The sequence below is a fragment of the Mesocricetus auratus genome, unplaced genomic scaffold (assembly GCF_017639785.1).
Source record: "Mesocricetus auratus isolate SY011 unplaced genomic scaffold, BCM_Maur_2.0 Super-Scaffold_6730, whole genome shotgun sequence".
Lineage (NCBI taxonomy): Eukaryota > Metazoa > Chordata > Mammalia > Rodentia > Cricetidae > Mesocricetus > Mesocricetus auratus.
Genome location: NW_024429184.1, coordinates 74,968,043 through 74,989,160, shown reverse-complemented (window position 1 = coordinate 74,989,160; position 21,118 = coordinate 74,968,043). Strand labels below are relative to the sequence as shown.

The 21,118-nt window shown below is 42.9% G+C and overlaps 1 pseudogene; it reads left to right on the top strand.

The window, feature by feature from the left end:
• Positions 1-20,184, top strand: part of LOC101823074 — a 34,960-nt pseudogene extending 14,776 nt beyond the window's left edge.
• Positions 20,185-21,118: the final 934 nt, after the last annotated feature.

Genomic DNA, 21,118 nt, shown 5'->3' with positions numbered 1-21,118 from the left:
AATCTTATAAGAAATCTTAAAAGAACCACAAATCTAAGCTTTAATGTATAAAAAATAATCAGTCAAGTCTATTTTAAATCTTCATGGTACATACCCAGTCATCAATAGTTCTTTATATCAGGAAGCTGAGGGCAGAAATGTGTATAAGGAATTAATTATCATTTTTGGTTGCCAACCAATCCTGCCATAAAGGCACACCAGTTAATAATAATTGGACTGTCATTGTTCTTGTTTCCTGGCCTTAACATGTGCCTCACTCAGCCTTTCCAAACTTTAAATTGTTTTCCAAAATTTTCTATTTCAGAGCCATTAACAAAAACATCTTAACCTGGCCTTAAGTCTTGTTCAAAGCTTTGTTTTAACTATGATGCAAACTGAAATCCATGAACATGTCTCTCAACATTAAGAATAAAAGAATTTAAGCTAACCACGCTTCTGGGACTCAAATGATTTTCTTAATAATTAACCTAAGCCACAGTCTATATGGCTCCTCAAAAGAAACTCATGTGTATGACACTTACATGTTTTATTTTTTAATCCTGTGTAGCTTCTGCTTTATCAGAGCAGGAGCAACATTTTATCCTACCTTTACATATATTAATTTTCACACTAAACTAACCTCTATCATAACCCCTTACTTGTTTTATTAAAAATCCTCCTTCATCAAAATTCAATTTAAACTGATATTGTCATTGTATAAAATCATTGCTTCAGTTAAACAGTGAAGTTTAGGAGAGAATCATCTTCACAGTAATCCACAGGTAAAAATGCTGAGCAAAACAGCATATATCCATGAGAAAAATCACACTCCATTAAAAGTGTGGGAATATTCCCATGCCCATTCACATCATGTCAGATGTCATGGAAAAATGGCAACAGCAAATATGTAAAGACACAGCAATAGCAGGAGATATTCTGAGGCTGAGGTTCTTGGGGCCTTGCCTATGTGAGATTCACCCATCAGAGATTTGATTTCTGGCCAGTTCCCATAAGTCAATTGCTATCTGCTGCTCCTCTGACATAGCCACTGTCAATCCTGATCTGAGTGGCCAATGCTCCCACCCAGAGCCAGGATCTCATATGGGCCTCATGCTGCCGAGGGCCATGACTGGGTCCATGGTTCAGCCGCAGCTGGGGTCTATATGGATATCTGTGACTGTGTCACCTCATGGGACCATAAGAACCATGCTTGATAAAATCAGAGGGCTATGCTGAGCCCGCTCCACTATCCGCTGACCCTGGGCACTGCAGCAAGAAAGCTGGCCCCTGTACTTGAGAGAGACGGCCCACCCCTCACCACAGGCAAGGAAGAATTGACCCTGATGCCATGGGCAATGTGGAGCTGGCTCTGTCCCCTCACCTGAGGCTGGCGGCTCCAGTGGCTCTAACTCAACAGCTCAGCTACCACCCGTTGCCTAATGAAAGAAACCCAGACCAGGTGTCTCACCCTCAAAACAGGATGTCTGTGATCACTATAGCAGTCATGGGACCCGGATAATAATTGCTGAAGCATGCTGGGAACTTTCATATGACAATACCAGGACACCTAGTCCTTGGCAACTACCCTTGCCCCCAGTTGTGTCTATGATCACCATAGTAGTCATGGGACCCAGATAATAATTGCTGAAGCGTGCCGGGGTCTTTCATAAAGTAATACCAGGAAACTTAGTCCGTGGGAACTACCCCTGCCCCCAAGATGAGCCAATGAAATGCCTGTTACTTATGTAACCATTAAAACTCTATAAATTTTGTACTCCCTACAAGCCCGGTATGCTCTGCACCCGAGTTGCAGTAGCATCTGCAGGTGCCTGTGTACTCAATAAATCACCTCTTGCATTTGCAGCCAGTGGTCTGGCCCCGGTTCTTGGGCAGAGGGTTCGGTTCAGTGCCTGGTGCTTTGATGCCGAGGTCTTTCATTGGAGGTTCCCCGAGATTTCTGCCCCAGAACCACCAGTGCCACCGGGAGGTAAGCTAGCTGGCACCCTGTCTGCTTTGTTCTTTGTTATATGTATGTATGTTGATCTGTCTCCTTGCAGGTTGGCTACGTAGTCATTCAGTAACTAGGGAGGCTTGAGAAGGGACTGACGAGCCCAGACTTCTCCCCCGCCACCCTGGCAGACGTGCCAGGGATCTGGAGAGCTCAATTGTTTGGAGCTCATGGGCCTGAAAAGGGAAAAAACGGGACCACTACTCCTGTTGACCTGTCTGAGTATTTACTTTCGGTTCTCTGCCGAAAGCGCGCAGCATGGCAGCATGTCTGGTTGTGAGTTGCTTAATTGTGTTATTTGTCTTGTTCGTCTACTTGTCTTTGTATTTTGAGTTTTCTGATTCAAGCATGGGACAAACCATAACCACCCCTTTGAGCCTTACTTTAGGTCACTGAAATGAAGTGCAAATTCGTGCCTCTAACCAGTATAAACTGCACATCTGAGTGTCCAACCTTCGATGTGGGCTGGCCAAGGGATGGGACCTTTAACCTAGAAATTATCCTACAGGTTTAGGATCGGGTCTTTGACAAGGGACCCCATGGACACCTGGACCAGATAGCATACATTGTTATTTGGGAAAATTTGGCTACAGACCCCCAACACGGGCAGCCCCGTTTGTGACTCTCCTACCTCCTCCGAAGGCAGGGAGAAACCCATCAGCTCCTCCCTTTCCCCCTTCTTCACCCTTGGTCCCTGTCCCAGCTCCAGATCATCATCTACTCCTAGATGATGCAGTTCTCATAGAAATCTTACAAGGGGAAAATTACAAGTAACAAGTTTTGTAAAGTTAGTTTAAATTTGCTAATAGGTTTTCATGTTCAGGATAAATAATTTTTCAACCCTGTTGATACGGTGACTTTCACATTAAGACAGCTGTTGCATGCCAATTTTTTATGTATGTGTACAATTGGTTGAGTATCTAATATGCCCCAGGTTCAGTAACTAAACAATTCTTTTTTTAAGTTGGTCCTATGGCTGAGGACTTTGGCCAAGCCTAGCTAGTCACTGGCCCATCTTATCCCTCTGTCTCTGTTCTTGCCCGCCTATACACATGGTGCAGGTCAGGGGTCTTCTCTTGCTGCCCTAAACACATGGAATGCTGGGCAAAAGTCTCTCCCGCCATGTGCCATGGTATAGAGCATGCTGCAGCACGGTCTCCTATCCCTGAGCATGCAGTGAGGCAGCTGCTCTGTTCTCCAACTGCTGCTGCAGCCCTCACAGCTGAGCCTGCTCCGTCCTCACCTGCCTGCCTTTGAGGTGTGCAGGATGTGAGGATGGGGGTCTCTCTCTCTCTCTCTCCCTCCCTCCCTCCCTCTCTCTCTTCCCCTCTCTCTCTCTCTCTCTCTGTCTCTCTCTCTCTCTCTCTCTCTCTCTCTCTCTCTCTCTCTCTCTCTCTGTCTCTCTGCCCCACGCACATGGCGTGCTGGCAAAGGAGCCATCTGCCAGCTTTTCCCTCCACCAGAGATCCCTGCTCAAGCACACAGGGCTGGAGCAGGTAAGCCATTTGGCCAGATCTGGTCTTTCCACAGAAACAGAATGGCCTTAAAGTTATAACTACAAGAAAAAAGAAAAATGCAAACTGTTTACTATGATGTTTCATTTCTACAAATGCTAAATTTTAAAAATTGATCTCTCAAAAATTATGTATGCTTGCTTTGTTAAAAAGTTCTATCTGTATTTTCTGCCATAATCTAAATTTTATTACAAGCATAGAGCTAAGACAAAAGTGGGGCAGGTCGCCACCGTTTTACAGTCAGTCACATGCCAAGTTGGCCACATGGCTGGCTGGTAGCCATTTTACTAAAGTTAAAAGAGATACCTGATCCACCATCTTAACTAAAGGTGACCACATGGAAGTTATGAGGTACCATCGTATCAACAAGTTTTTATTCAGATTTAAAATGTTAATGCTTTTATACACAGGAATGCTAAGTTTTATAATTTAACAGTTACCCAGATAATAACGGGTTTAAAGGCCTAAAATGTATTTTAATTTTCAATAAAAAACATTAAGGGATTTCAGAACAGTTTTTAAAATGTTTTCAATTTATAAGATTATAAGATATTTATACTGTTAAAATGTTTAAAGCTAAACCTGACAGTTCTAGTTTTATAAAGGTTAATAAAGTTTATACTTTCAACAGTTAAGCTTAAGGCAGACAAACCTCTAATACTTCAGAGACCTGCAGAACATGGCATTTAAAATGTTAATTTAAAAGTTTATAATATCAGACAGACTTCCAGATCCTAACAGTGACCCAAAGTCTCCAAAGAAGATTACAAGGCACCCCAGTCCCTACACCTGGATTGTGTTGACTCTGACAAGTGAGCAAGATGCTCAAAGGTGACACCTGCTGCTGCCAGGACCTGGCCCAGAATGTGGACAAAGCTGCTGGACACTGGAAAATTGATTGCACCCCTTTTGCCGAGACAAAACAAGGTCAGTCTTTTCCATGTCCCTCTTCCACAGAGAGAAAGAAAACTCACCTTACAGGCCTGGTAAAGATTGATGCTGTTCCTGATACTTGTGCCTCCAGTGCTAATAGAGGAGACTTGGGTATGGCTGTATATGGACTGGTACCTGGCACTTTTTAATAGATTCAGAGACTGTATAAAATTTATCCTTCTCAGATCTTTAAAAGTATTAATGGTTGTCAGCTTGACATCAGGCAGCCAAATCCACACGACTATAGTCAGCTTGGTAGATCATTTTATTTATGTAAAAATCAAGCCTTAATATGTCTCAATAAGGATCAAAGGATGTAAATCCTTGTTCAATCACAAGCTCAAGGTTTTTAGGTTTATTTTGGTTATCATCTAAGTATAAACTTAAAGGGCTTTTCATCAGGCCAAAGATACCTCTGTCCAATTCATACCTGGACAGAAGACAAATGTACACTACTAGCCCAAATCTGTAGTTTCTGCTAGGTCACAAAATACAGATACCCAGATATCTGCTTTTTCTACAATGTAGATTTCAGTACCAATTGATAATGCTACTGTACCTATAATCTTTATGTCCTTTTGTATAACAAAATTTATATAGGCTTCAGAGGATCAAAAGTCATACAGCTTGTATCCACTTCTCACAGGTCAAAGAGGATTCCAGATAGGTACAGCCAGTTATCCCACCTGTCTGTTCCTGAGAATGAGATTTTCTCTTGGTCATGGGATTCCTGACCTTCCTGATCACTAATACTATGGGTCTAAAGAGTTCCAATTAAATACATAAGTTTTAACTTCTCTTCCCAGTTTTAAACATGTCTTAAACAGGTTTCCACTTCTGGCAAACACATCTGAACATCAGTTGCTGACCACAGCCTGCTCCTAAAGACTGCGAGCCCTAGACTTGCTGTGAATGTGAACCAGTTCAGCTGATGTGGACACCCCCTGTCTCTTCAACACAGTCTGCCAATCAGCTGCTCCTGGATAGATACCCTATTGCCTAAATTCCCTTTTTGCTTTTGACTTGCATTTCAGCCTTCTTGGGTCCCCTAACTTTGTCCCAAAGTCAGCAAGAAGTAGCATGGAAAGGAATACATCGTCCTCTTTTCCCTGGTTGAGATGCTAAGTCAAAAGAAAAAAAATTCCCTTACATAGGGAACAGTATAATAAGAGAGGGAGACATATGTGCCACTCTCAAAGAGAAATGTTGTTTTTATACAGACAAGACTGGGGTAGTAACAAAACTCTGGATAAACTCAAGGAGAGGCTCACTGTTCATCAGAAAAAAATTAAATCCCAACAATACTGGTATGAGGGTTGGTTTAACAAATCCCCCTGGTTCACTACACTAGTCTTTACTCTTATGGGCCTTCCAACCTTTGGGCCCTACATTCACAAACAATAATTCAAGCCTTAGTCCTAACTCAACAATACCATGCCCTCAAACAGATGGAACCATAAGTAAACCTTAAGTAGAGAGGACTGGACAATAGGTAAAAGATTCTACCTATGCACAAGAAGAAGGGGGGGAATGAAAGACCCCTACCCAGGACCCCCTAGGAAAAGAAAAGCAAGGCCAGGCCATTGCCTAATGAAAGAAACCCAGACCAGGTGTCTCACCCTCAAAACAGGATGTCTGTGATCACTATAGCAGTCATGGGACCCGGATAATAATTGCTGAAGCGCGCTGGGAACTTTCATATGACAATACTAGAAAACCTAGTCCTTGGTAACTACCCTGGCCCCCAATTGTGTCTGATGACTATAGCAATCATGGGGCCCGGATAATAATTGCTGAAGCATGCTGGGAACTTTCATATGACAATACCAGGACACCAAGTCCTTGGCAACTACCCTTGCCCCCAGTTGTGTCTATGATCACCATAGTAGTCATGGGACCCAGATAATAATTGCTGAAGCGTGCCGGGGTCTTTCATAAAATAATACCAGGAAACTTAGTCCGTGGGAACTACCCCTGCCCCCAAGATGAGCCAATGAAATGCCTGTTACTTATGTAACCATTAAAACTCTATAAATTTTGTACTCCCTACAAGCCTGGTATGCCCTGCACCCGAGTTGCAGTAGCATCTGCAGGTGCCTGTGTACTCAATAAATCACCTCTTGCATTTGCAGCCAGTGGTCTGGCCCCGGTTCTTGGGCAGAGGGTTCGGTTCAGTGCCTGGTGCTTTGATGCCGAGGTCTTTCAGGTCAAAATACCCATGACATTAGAGTTTAACCTCTTCAGCACTTTTTTCCTCATGTGTAAATCTATGTTTTGTTTTGTTTTTTCAAAAAAATCACACAGACAAGATTATAATGTTTACAGTTCAAACAAGTGGCCTAAGGATCCTTGTGAGCCTCCTTGGTCCATTTCTGATACATCAATAGTCCCTTTCTTATGTGTGACCTTGTATAATGCCTCTCAGAAGACACATTAGGCCATTTACAAAATAAAGGTTTTTAGACTAAAAACAACTACATCCAAACATTTTTTTTTTGTTTTTTACAAGACAGGGTTTCTCTGTATTGTTTTGGCGGCTATCGGTCCAGCCCGGCCTCGAACTCACAGAGATCCGCCTGCCTCTGCCTCCCGAGTGCTGGGATTAAAGGCGTGCACCACCACCACCCGGCATACATCCAAACATTTTCAATCTTGAAATTTAGGTATAGATTATATACTTTGAGTAATGTAACTTTTTAAGACATAACACACACACACACACACACACACACACACACCCTGCTGTTAAGGCATGTGCCTTATTTTTGAGAGTCCTGCACTCACTCCTTCCTTCTTTCCTTCCTTCCTTCCTTCGTTCCTTCCTTCCTTCCTTCCTCCCTCCCTCCCTTCCTCCCTTCTTCCTTTTTTTTACATTCTTTTCTCATATATAATATCCTGACTGTTTTCCCCATCCTCCTCTCCTCCCAATCCCTTCCCCTATCTCCCCTTTCCCTCAGATCCACTCTTCCTCCTTTTTCCCTTCAGAAAAGGGCAGGCCTCACAAGGGTATCAACCAAACATGGAGTATTAGTTTCTAATAAGACTAGGCACTTTCCTTCATATTAAGGCTGGTCAAAAGCAACCCAGTAGAAAGAAAAGGGCTCCTACAATCAGCAAAAGAGTCAGAGACAGCTGCTGTTGTGATCTAAAAAGTGGCACTTAAGAGAAATGACACCATGTGACAGAACTCATGTGGAGGGCTTTTTTATTAGGGGAAAGGGAATGGGAAAAGGAGGAGGGGAGGAGGGAGACTGGTTTCTGGTGACAGGAGCAGCAGAAGAGAAAAGAGAAGCATGGGGGGGGGAGACAGAGAGACTGGAAGAGAAAGAGAGAGAGAGAGAGAGAGAGAGAGAGAGGTGGGGGGAGGTAGGCAGGGCCCTTTAAAAGGGAACAAGCTGCACAATCATAATGATGTCAGTTCAGTCTCTGTGAGCCACTATGAGCCCTGCTTAGCTGACTCGGTAGGTTTTCTTGTGGAATGCTTGAACCCTGTGGCTCCTATAATCCTTCCTCCCCCTCTTTTGAAGGATTTCCCCCTTCCACAGGATTCTCTGCACTCTGATTAAAGCTTGGCTATGGGTCTTTGCATGTGCTCCTGTTAGTTGCTGGCTGAAGCCTCCCTGTTGACAATTATGCTAGTCTTCGGTCTACTGGCATAGCAGAGTATCCTTATCAATCATTTAATTGACTTTTTTCTTCTTTGCTAGTCATGTTTGGTTCTACCTTAGGTCTCTGGGCTGCCGAGCCTCTAGTCCCTGGCCCTCCAGGCAATGCCAGGTGTGGACTCCCCAATGTGGCATGCTACTCAGGATGGACAAGTATTTGTTGGCCACTCCCAAAAGTTCTGTGCCACTTTTACCACAGCACATCCTGAAGGCAGAATGGACTACAGGTCAAAGGTCTTGTGGCTGGGTTAGAGTCCCAGTCCCACATCTGGAAGCCTTTCCTGGTTATAGAAGATGACCCTTTCAGGTTTCTATATATCCATTTCCAGAAGTTGTCGATAGGGTCACCCTTGAAGATACCTGAGAGTTTCCATTGTACCAGGCTTCTACCTCACCAACAAAATGCCCCCCAATTCCAGTTGTCTCTCCCACTATTCTCTCCCTACACCCTACCTGTTCTCTCCTGTTTCCATCCCCACCTCCCCCCAAGCTACCTCGAAATCTATTTTATTTCCCCTTTCCAGGGCAAATCCCAACTTTGCTTGATACTGACATGAAACACAGCTTAAGTAGAGACCATGGCTGCTCCTGAGAAGAGGAATCTGTGAAGGATTCCTCAGACAGCACAGGTAGATAATGACTAGTTGTTTCTCTCACTGCTGGTGACACATATCCATATTGAAACATAGTGGCCATGTGAAAGCATTGGCAGCTGGAAGGAGGACAGGAGTCCTTACACCTCTTGCCCTTTTGAGGCAGGTCTATGTTCAGGCTGGCCTTTGACCTCATTCCCTATGTAGCTTGGACTACCCTTAGACTCATAGTCCCCCTGTGTCAGTTTCCTGAGTGCTAGTGTTAGAGATGTCTGCCACCAAACCCAGTACTCTTTATACTAGTCTTTCAACTTTTGTATGTTTTAAACACTTTCATAAAATCTTAGAAGATAAAAAGTTTGCACTTTTTTAACTTTATTTTTTTAATTTAAATTAGAAACAATCTTGCTTTACTTGTCAATCCCAGTTCCCTCTCCCTCTCCTACTCCACTGCCCCACACTGACCCCTATCCCATCCCCTTTCTGCTCCCCAGGGAGGGTGAGGCCTTCCATGGGGGATCTTCAAACTCTGCATATCATTTGGAGCAGGGCCTATGGCCTCCCCTGTGTCTCTAGGCTGAAAGAGTATCCTTGTATGTGGAATGGACTCCCAAAGTCCATTCGTGTACTAGGGATTAATACTGATCCACTACCAGAGGCCCCATAGATTGCCCAGGTCTCCTAACTGATACCCAGATTCAGGGTGTCTGGATCAGTCCTATCCTGGTTTCCCAGCTATTAGTCTGGGGTCCATGAGCTTTCCCTTGTTCAGGTCAACTGTTTCTGTGGGTTTCTCCAGCCTGGTCTTGATCCCTTTGCTCATCACTCCTCCCTCTCTGCAACTGTGTTCTAGAAATTCAGTTTAGCTGTGGGTGTCTTCTTCTGTGTCCAGTAGATACTGGATGAAGGCTCTTTAAGACTGTACTTAAATTTATTTTTGTACTACCCCAAACCTTGGATTTCTCAAAAACACAATTAAACAGTTATATGAACGCCTCCATCAGCAAACATCTTGCTCTATATCTTCCCCCTTTTGGTGATATGAGATTATTTGATGCCTCTGAGATGAGATGGAATGAGATCATTCACTTGTAGGTGCTGTGATGTGGCATTAGACTATTGTATAGCAGTATCATAAGCACAAACATTGAAATTGTGTGGTGGTGGATGTATAACACATACTGCTTTAGGGCAGGTAATACAAACAGGAGAAATACTTGGAGAAAGAGATGATTTACATCCAGGGAGGGATGGCATGCAGTGAAAAATCATGCTGCATAATTGTACAATTGAAATTCTTTTCAAAATTTGCATTTTCCTGTAATTTGCATATTATTATTATGTGTATATGAACATGTATGTGTGTGCAGATGTGGCATGCCGCAGCACATGTGTGGAGGTCAGAGGACAACTTTCAGGAACTGGTTTTGTTCTTCCTCTGTGTGTTCTGGGGTTCTGTCTCAGATTGTAACCTACTGAGCTATCACATCGGCTTCCATTTACCTTTTTAAACTGCAGCTGACTCAGGTAATTCAAACTGCAGAAAACGCTGCAGATAAAAGGAGACTCCTGTGTTTGTAGAGCAACAGTGAGTGGTGAAAGCACTCAGGATCAACTCCAAAGCATTGGTTAGATTTTGGAACTCCCTTTAGCAAGGATGCATAATTGTTCCTCATGTTTTGCCGGTTAAGTGCTAGTTGACCTATACCTAAATACCCTCTAAGAGTCTTGTAAAGTTTATTTTAGTGTGGAACCAGGCAATGCAGGAGTTAGAATTACTGAAATGTGTTTGTATTAAGGGATCTGTGTATGATGTCATAAAGACATAAAGCTAAAGTTTCCTTGCTTTCAATAGTTGTAGCTGCAGTCTGTGATGTTTAGTGTCTCTTTCTGCATTGCATCATTGGCAAGCATCTTCAGATGCCCACCAGTTACTTTGCTGCTTCCAAGCTTTGCAGCAACCGCAGTAATCTCTGTACAAACAGAAAATTGTTCCTACAGCTCCGATTCACAATAACGGCCTGACAATGCTTTCATGCCCCATAGAAGGGGAGGTAAGTTGAACATAGCCTGAGCCAGAGTGGAGCTCAACAGAGGTGAGAAAGAACCTTGCTGCAGACACTGATGTGTCTACAAGAGGCAACCACAAGCTGAAGCACTAAACCAAGGGGTGGGTCCAAGGAAAGTGGCCTTCAGTCTTTTGTTTCTTTAAAGCCATCCTTGCTGAGTTACTCACCTTTTCTTTTGCCGCATAGTTCAAAAGCTATGACTAGTGTGTGTGGGTGCATAATCAACATCTCAACCAAGATGCAAGAAATATGTGTTAGCCTTAAAACATATCTTTTACACCTTTCATACCAGTCTTGCTTGTTAAGCTGCATTTTGCTTTGTACACATTGAGATAATTCAGTGAAGAGCAACAAGGACTCAGTAGCCAGGAATTCCTTTGTTTTTGGGTTCCATCCTTGTAAGTAGAGGGCAAGAATCTTTTGGTCCCTGGTCTGATGCCAGTTTGTATTCTTATATGAGGTTGTGTGTGCTTCTTTTGGTTATGTTTATTTTATGCAATAAAGTTATATATTTACATGCTTATTTGTATGTCTAAAGACTATATATTATTTATATTTATTTATTCACAACATGTACTTGTGTGCATTTTGGGAATGAATTCTTCCTGGTAGATGACAGGAGTTGCACTGGACCCTAGTATGTATGCAGGTTCATGTATGCATATGGGACTCTCTCTTTTCTTCAGTTATGCATACTTTATACTTTTGTATCCATATAGTTATTCAATGGTGCTCCTGACTCATTCCCATCTGTTTTTATTTGTTGTTTGAATTTTTGTTTAGTTATGTAAAGATTAGATCTCACTATATATCACAGATTGAACTTGAAACTGGTGCTCCTCCTGTCTTATCCACTAGAGTGCTGAGGTTACAGGTGTGTATCACCATACCCAGATTCTATATATAAATATATATATTTGTAAATGTATATTGTATATGGAAAAATATTCATTTTTCTCCTATATTCCTGGGTGAAGCAGATATTCTTATATTTTATATTAATAAATTCATATATGATATATACATATTCATGTGCTATATAATTTAAAATTGTTTACATATTTTCTGTACTTATAAATACATGTAAATAAATATTAACAAGTGGGCTATAGCTCAGCATTGAAGATACATGTGTTATAGAGCCTTCAGGACAAGGTCCTCAGATCAGCTCGGCTTTCGAGCCTCACCTATGAGCCCCTGTCCTGCATGTGCGCATTTCACACACTTCAAACTCCTGCTGGACCAACAGGCTCAACATTGGTTTCTTCCATACCTCTTGGAAACAGGACCAAAGACTGTTACTTTGGACTTTGTTTTTTTTCCTTAGTCACTTGATTTGGTGGCCAGAATGTATGTGTTGCAGGCTCTTCATCCTTTAGTCCTAATCAGACACAGGTCACTAGCTTACAGTTCAGAGGTTTAGTTCATCGTCATATTGAAAGAAAGGATGGTGGCATGCAGGCAGACATGGCGCTGGAGAAGGCACTGAGAGTTCTACATCTGGATCCACAGGCACCAGGAAAAGAGAATGACCCTAGGCCTATCTTGAACTTCTAGAACCTGCAAGCTTGCCCCCAGTGACACACTTCCTTTAACAAGACCACATCTACTCCAACAAGGCCACATCTCCTATCACTCCTTATTAGTCTATGTGGGCCATTTCCATTCAAACCACCACACTGGGTAAAGGGACTCCCATAAAAACCTTTTTAAAGAGCGAATTCTACAGAGGTAATAAAAAAAAGTTTAAACATAAGAATTACAAGTTAAAATACTTTTCTAATGCTGTGAAAATTATCTCCAATTTTGGGAGATATAGATGTCATTAAATTATCATTAGTACTTATTCAATAAATAATAAGAATAAATTATTTTTAAGAAAATTATATTACTAAGATATAATTAAGTTACCACATTACTCCTTCACCTTATTCTCCTCTTTGTAAGTATTCACTGGCTCACTAGGTGGCGCCAAGAGCTCATCTTTGTAGCATTCAGCGTTTCAACTGGCTTTCTTTTTTTTGTTTAACATTTTTTAAAATTTTAAATAGCTTGTTTTACATGTCAATCCCAGTTCTCACTCCCTCCCCTCCTCCCGCACCCCCCCACCATCCCCCCCATCCTCCCACCCTATTGCCAATTCCTTCCACATAGGGAATATCTAGAGTCTATCATTTCACTCAGGGTAGGGTCCAGGCACTTCCCTAAGCATCCAGGCAGGGAGAGAAACCCTCTTTGTGTTATGGACACACGATGTCTGTTAGTATTCGAGGGATAAACACTGGTCCACTGCTCAGGACCCCATAGGTAGCCCAGGCTTCCTCATTGACTTTCTGGATCAGTCTCATGCTGGCCTCCCAGCTGTTGGTCTGGGGTCCAAGAGCTCTCCCCTGTTCAGATCAGCTGTCTTTGCTGGTTTTGCTAGCCCATTCTTTGCCAATTTGCTCATTGCTCCTCTCTCTCTGTCGCTGGGTTCCTTGGGTTCTGTTCAGTATTTAACTGTGGGTGTTTGCCTCTGCTTCCATCAGTCTCTGGATGAAGGCTCTAGGATGGTGATAGACATCAAGTTCACTATCAGGAATAGGCATTCGAGGTGGTCTGTACACTATTGCTTAGCTTGCCAATTGGTGTCATCCATTTAGATCACTAGAGGTCACAATGGTGCCTGATCTGTCTTCTAACCTATGATTCCCTCTTCCCCCTATCCTACCCCCCTAGTCGACCTTCCTGTTCCTCCAAGTCCTACTCTCTCTTCCACTTCTCCCCCTCTCTATTTCCCAGGTCCCCCTCCCCCCACCCCTCGCCATGTTCCCCATCTGTTCAGAGGATCTTGCCTCATTTCTCTTCTCTTGGGTACCATGAATATCTTTTAGGTTCTTTCCTGTTTCCCAGACTCTCTGTCAGTGGAAGTTCAGACTGGCACTCTCCTGATCCATGTTTAAAATCCATATATGAGTGAGTACATACCATGTTTGTCTTTTTGTGACTGGGTTACCTCACTCAGGATGGTTTCTTTCAGTGCTATCCATTTACCTGTGAATTTCAAGATTCCATTGTTTTTTTCTGCTGAGTAATAATCCATTGTGTAAATGTACCACATTTTCTCTATCCACTGTTCAGTTGAGGGGCATCTAGGTTGCTTCCAGGTTCTGGCTATTACAAATAATGCTGCTATGAACATAGTGGAGCAGATGCCCTTGTTGTATGAATTTGCCTCCTTTGGATATATGCCTAAGAGTGGAATTGCTGGGTCTTGTGGTAGATTGATTCCCATTTTCCTGAGGAATCTCCATACTGCTTTCCAAAGTGGCTTTACGAGTTGGCACTCCCACCAGCAGTGGAGGAGTGTTCCCCTCTCTCCACATCCTCTCCAGCATAAATTGTCTTCACTGTTTTTGATTTTAGCCATTCTGACAGGAGTAAGATGGTATCTCAGAGTTGTTTTGATTTTCATTTCCCTGATGGCTAAGGCTGTTGAGCACTTTCTTAAGTGTCTCTTTGCCATTTTAGCCTCCTCTATTGAGAATTCTCTGTTTAGTTCTGTACCCCACCTTTTGATTGGATCCTTTAGTGTTTTGGAGACTTGCTTCTTGAGTTCTTTGTAAATTTTGGAGATTAGCCCTCTGTCAGATGTGGGGTCAGTGAATATCTTTTCCCATTCTGTCGACTGCCTTTCTGTCTTGTTGACTGTGTCCTTGGCCTTACAGAAGCTTTTTAGTTTCATGAGGTCCCATTTGTTAATTGTCGATCTCAGGAAGTGGTCTCCTGTACCAACTCGTTGAAGAGTATCTCAGTCACTGAGAGAGGTCTCAAGGAAACTTTGTTGAATGTGTTAAGGGCTACAAAGATTGGAAGATGCTCATTTAATACACATTTAGACTTCAGCGCTGAGTGTGCTTTGTCAATTTGAGTATCATTATATATAAAACATATTTATCCAAATTATGAATTTAAGATGCTTTCAACAGGGCTAGGAAGATGGGTCAGCTAGGAAAGGTACTTGCCAACCTAACTGGGACTCATTGGATCCATTGGTGGAAGAAAAGAACCAAACTCTCCTCTGACTTCTACACAGTGCTGATGTGTGCATGAAGAGCAGCACACAGAATAAGTGAATAAATGAATGAAAAAAATCTTTGAGAAGACAATACCAATCTATAAAGGAACATTTAACAATCAGTGAAAAATGAAGACATTCAATTTCCAAGTATTGGGGATGGAGAGAGCTCAGTGGCTAAGAGCATATATTGATTTTGCAGAGGGTCAGCTTTCTGTTCTGCACCCACATGGGGAAACACACAACTGGCAGTACAGTAACTCCAGAAGATATGTGGTTCAAAAATAATAAAAATAATGAAAATATTTTCTTCTCATTTAGTTCTTTGGTGCTTTAAAATGTGTTTTGGTCCTACCTTTCCCCTCCACCAATGGCTCTCAGATCCAGTCCTGCTTCACCCACCCAACTTTGTGTTAAAAAAAAGTCATCTCCATCAAGTCCAGTTTGTGATGTAAAGATATTCCTGGATGTGTGGGCTTCTACTGAAGCATGGGTGACTAAGCAGAGGCCACACTCTGGAGAACACTGTTTTCCACGCTCTGCAGTTGTGGATACCTTCAGCATCTAGGGGTGGGACTTTACCCCCATCTCCTTTTTACAGATTATGGTTTTGTTTGACTTGAACTTGCAAGTTTTGTGCATATTGTCACATGTTTCCTTATACTTATCCACAATCCCCAGATTTTTAGCATCTTCCTGCCTCCTCTTCTGTAATGATCCCTGAGGTCTGAAAGGGAGTGTGATAGACACATCCCATTTAGTGCTGATCATTAGTGATCTAGAGTTCTCTGCACCTTGACCAGTTGTGGAGTCCCTATGATGTATGCTGAGAGATGTATTAACCTGTGATTATAATGAAAGCTTATTAAGATTCAGTTCAATACTACATCCATTAGTGTGATGTTCTCCCCAGGGGCTATGACCCATAGAGTCACAGATTCTGGGCCCGTAATGGTGCTATATGTGTGTTTCGTTTTGTAGAGTTCAGCTGAAATCTGATTGTAAGTAGTTGATTGCTTCCATGATCTTCATACCACTACTACGCTAGTGGGCATGTCTTGCCAGGAAGTTATGATTCCAAGTATTACAATAATCAACATTTACTTTAAAAGTAAGAAGTGTTTTTATTACATTTTGATAATAATTAATTCAACGATCTAGTCACACATTCATCTTTCAAAATTCTTTTACGTTTCTCTCTTTCTTTCTCTCTCTCTCTCTCTCTCTCTCTCTCTCTCTCTCTCTGTGTGTGTGTGTGTGTGTGTGTGTGTGTGTGTGTGTGTGTGTGCCATTACACCTTCATGGAAGTCAGAGGAATACTTGGAGGAGTTGTTTTTCTCCTTCCACATGTGTTCTGGAGACTGAATTCAGGTTGTCACGCTTGGCAGCAAGCACCTTTATTTGTTGAGCCATCTCACCAGCCCATGTTCATGCTAAAAAATGTTCATTGTTCGAAATTTTTGTACATGTATGTAAATGGAATATGTTTTGATCAAATCCACCATTTAATTTCTTTCCTCCTATTTACCTCGTATTCCCCCACTTTCCCCTATTAACTTCATGTGCTTTGTTTCTGAACCCACTGAGTTCATTTAGTGCTACCTGTTTGGGCATGGGTATAGGATATCTGCTGTAGCACTGGTGATCTCTCCATGATCCCATTCATGAAGAAAGATGCCTCTCATTCTATCAACAACCATCGCTTGCTAATATCACCCCAGCTGGGGACAACAGCCTCATGAGCCCTTCTTTCTTCTATCCTGGGGTCTTGATTAACTTGATCTTTTCAGGTCTTGAGCATGTAGTCATAGCCAGTGTGAACACACATGAGAACAACAGTACTGTAATGTTCAGAAAATACAGTTTTGGTAGACATGTCCATTACTTCAGGCTCTTTCAACCTTTTTGGCTTCTCTTCTGCAATGAGGATGGTATATAGCTGTGTTATTTAGAGTTGATCATGCTGTAGTCTCTTAGTTTCTGTACATTGACCAGTTGTTGCAAGTATCTGAATTAATCATCATCTACTGCCAAAAGAAGTTTCTCCGATGAGGGCTGAGAGAGATACACTAATCTATATGTATAAGGGTAAAAAATTATGGTTCATTTTTATATCTATATCTGTTTAGGAGAATAATAGTATTAGGCTCTCCCCTATGACTTAGGCAGGCATGGATATTTGGCCCAGTAATGGGATAGGCATGAATTCCATTTTAGGCAGAGGGTCTTAAATCCAAATAGGAAGTTTTTAGTTACTCCTGTAACATCCATGCCGCTATTGTTCTAGTGGACACATCTTACCAGGTCAGTTGTTATTGCAGTTCAATCAGCTTTTGACTGGGTAAGACTACTGATTACTTTTCTTTCCTATCAGAACACATAGCATCTTTCACCAATATGAAGACTAGCCAGTAGAAGTGGCAACAGTTTAGTTTATTTTTCTATGTGGTGTTTTCAAAAGTAGGGTCATACAATCAGGTTTTGTGATGAAAACAAGAAAAATGGCAATATCTATAAAGACTGAGGGAAATCTATGGGATCCAACTGACCAACAACTTGAAAAGAGGTACTTTATACCTAACACTGGGCTTTTCATTTGATAGACTATGGTATCTGGAAGAGAAATTTTCTCCCAGCACAAAGTAACTCCACTTGGATGTTTTTCATACAGAAAAAGAACTAGATACAATTCAGGAAGGCTATGAGAATGTTTCTCAGAGATCTTCATATATATGATACATACATTGATGGTACAGTTTGCTTTCTACATTTAGCAAGTTCATCCCAAGTAACCTAAAATCACAACCTACTATCTGTCTGTCTCTCATATATATCCTTTAACTGAAAAAGAAATAGGAAATCCCAATTCTAAAATGTGAACACAGTCATTGCTACTCTGTTCATAATAACTCCTCTGAACTCGAGGCCAGGGTTCTATTGAAACATAAAAGCCACCATTGTGCTGCACTTCCTTGACCAGGAGAGCTTATTGGGCTTTCTTACAGAGCGGGGAAGATGGTTCACCAGCTAAGACACATTCAGATTATCCAGAGAACCTAAGTTCAATTACCAGCACTCGTAACAGTGGGCAGCTCACAGTTGCCTGTAACTCCAACAACCAGGGATCTGACACTTGCTTTCAGCCTCCAAGAGTACTTCACTCACATATATAAATCCAAACACAAGCACACAAATATCCACATAATTAAAAATTGAAAATGTAAATCTTTATAATATTCTATTATGTTCAAGAGACTATGTTACATTTATTAAATAATTTAAAGCCTACCAAAATTTTGTAGAACATCTACTATAATTATTATTATTAACCTCTGATTACAGAACTCACATGTTGGGATTTAAAAACAATCCAGTCTGTTGTAGGCCCTTCTTACTGCTAACTCAAAAAATACCAGTTTGTGGTAGTTACACTGCTTTATGTTGAGAACACAGTAGTTGATAACACCCAGTAAATGTCTTCAAAGAACTAAAAATCAGGTGTAGATCAATTTGGGGACAGATACTACAAAAATTTTCCGAAAAGAAACTAGCATAATCATTTCCTAGTTATGAATAGAGTAGCAATGACTGTGTTCACATTTTTTTTTTTTTTTTGGTTTTTACGAGACAGGGTTTCTCTGTATTGTTTTCAAGGCTGTGGGTCCAGCCCAGCCTCGAAGTCACAGCGATCGGCCTGCCTCTGCCTCCCGAGTGCTGGGATTAAAGGTGTGCGCCACCACTGCCCGGCGACTGTGTTCACATTTTAGCACTGGGATTTCCTATTTCTTTTTCAGTGCACAGCTGGCCTTTCCCCTGCCTCCCACTGAGGGGACTGATTAAGATGAAGATACCCCATCTTACACACCATACTGTTTGGGACTGATATACTGCTTAGATGGAAGGTTCACTCCAGAAGTCACAAGTGGCGAGTTCTGGATTTGTAGCCTTTGCACAAGGACTTCTGGAATGTATGGGCTGGAGATAAGGCAGGTGCTCGCTCTCTAGAGGGGAAACATAAGAGAAGAACACAGGCAAGAGGTCCAAGGATGGAGGCTGAGAAGCCCTTGACTGTGTTGATAGACCTGTGCCTCAAGTCAAGTGCCATGGGTGTATGCCTGTCCTACCTCTTCCTGTGGGTGCAAGGGAGGAAAGGTATGGTGCAGCTGGGCTGTAAGAAGCTGAAGATCTCCACAGTAGCTACCCAGAGCATCATGATTGTGGAGCACTCCCTGACCAGCAGGAAAGGCTACCACCAGACAAGGATTCTTCCCAAATCACGCTTTATTGGAGCCTCTTGGTTGAAGGGAGAGCAGGAAGCGAGGGACCCCGAACAAAGACTGCAGCTGCTTATATAGGAGCTGAGGCAGCGTGCAACTGTCCTATTGGTCGAGCACCCCTGGCAGCCACCTCAGGCTCCCTGATTGGCCCAGCTGAAGACACTGAGCATGCTCGAGCTGGTGATTCTGGTTATGACCCTATATGGAGTTGTTTACTCCAGCCCTGCAGGGGCCCAGTGCCATCTTGGAAGGGCGGCCACAACTCATGGCTCCCTGCACATGATGTTTCTGAAGATGCTGGACCTGGACTGCATGGAGGAAGTGGAAGTGTGCTGCACCTGGAATCTGTCCACCCTGGCCGACTTTGCTCCTTACCTGAGCCAAATGAGAAATCTTCGCAAGTTCCTTCTCTCTCATGTCTGTGTGCCTGCCTCCATTTCCCCGAGGAGCAGGGACAACTGGTCAGCCAGTTTACCTCTCAGTTTCTCAACCTGGAGTGCCTCTAGGAGCTCTTCCTGGACTCCATCTCCTTCCTGGAAGGCCAAATGAATCAGATGTTCAGGTACCTGGAGGCCCCCTTGGAGACGCTATCTATCACTGACTGCCATCTTTTAGAATCAGACCTGCAGTCCCTGGCCCAGTGTCCAGGCATCCATCAGCTCAAACACCTGAATCTAAGTGATGTCTTATTTACCAACATAAGTCCCAAGCCCCTCTGAGTCCTGCTAGAGAGAGTCTCAGCCACCCTGAAGACCCTGCACTTAGAGAACTGTAGGATTGTGGGCTCTCAGTCCAGTGTCTTCCTGCCTGCTCTGAGCCGCTGCACCCAGCTCACCACATTCAATTACTTAAAGAATCCCATTTCTGTGGCTGGTCTGGAGTGCCTGCTCTGCCACCAGGCTGAGCTGCTTAAGACTGGAGATGTATTCTACCCCCTGGGTGATTTATGGTGCCCAGGGTGCATCTCACCACAAGTGGCTAGAACAGCTTTGTGAGGAGCTGAACAGAACCATTAAGCCACTGGAACACACCAAGATAGTGTAATTCAGCATCATTCCCTGTCTGCCTTGTGACAACCAGGCCATGTGAGTCAGAGTCCAAGCTGCACCAGGACTATGGTTCTATCTAGCTGGGTACTTGTGTGCTAAATGATTCCTTCTATCTCTTGAAGCAGATTTCTTCTGGGATGGGTGACTCCTGAAAAGGACACAGAACCCATGGTCTCTGGGGTGGGGGATGGGGGATGGGATGGATATGGGTCAGGCAGCAAAGGCAACCTCAGAGAGAAATGTTGACCTATGGAATTGATGGGACCTTCAGGACAGGTGTATTCAGAAATAAAAGGTGAAGTTTCCAGAATCTAGATGAAGAAACACTTGAGGGTGTTGACTGTGTTGTGGACCCAGTTAAAGCAATGGCCAGTGTGCCCCCCACCATGCTATACAGTGAGGAGAATACATCATGATGGTTGTTTCAGCTTTGCAGACCTAAGTATCCACCAGCATCTACTACCTTCATCTCCAGCTCTGAGCCCTAGAGAGTTTGTCCACCATCAGTCCCATCCATCCTAGAAAGCCATAGTTCTGCCCAGAGGGCATTACAGATTTTGGACAACTTCACCAAGACAATGAAAAAGAGCTGTCAGATGATGCTGCCACATGCTGAGAACCATCACAAAGTGGGGAGGGATAGGCTTAAACTTTAAGTGGGCAACAACCATGTAGCATAGTTGAAAATCAGTAAAGTAAGGCTAGGAGGTGTTGGCCTTTTAATCCCAGCACTTGGGATGCAGGAAGATTTCTGCCTTTGAGGCTAGCCTGGTCTACAGAGCTAGTTCAAGGACAGCAAGGGCTACAGAAAGAAACCCTGTCTTGAAAAACAAATCAGTAAAACGGATGCACAGTACAGTTAGGAAGCATCTTTGTTGGTCTTCAGGGACCTAGGTCACAGCTGACTATCATAAAGCAGAACCATACATCATCTGACCTGTGTTGGGTCTACGGCCATTACAGACCTTTTGATT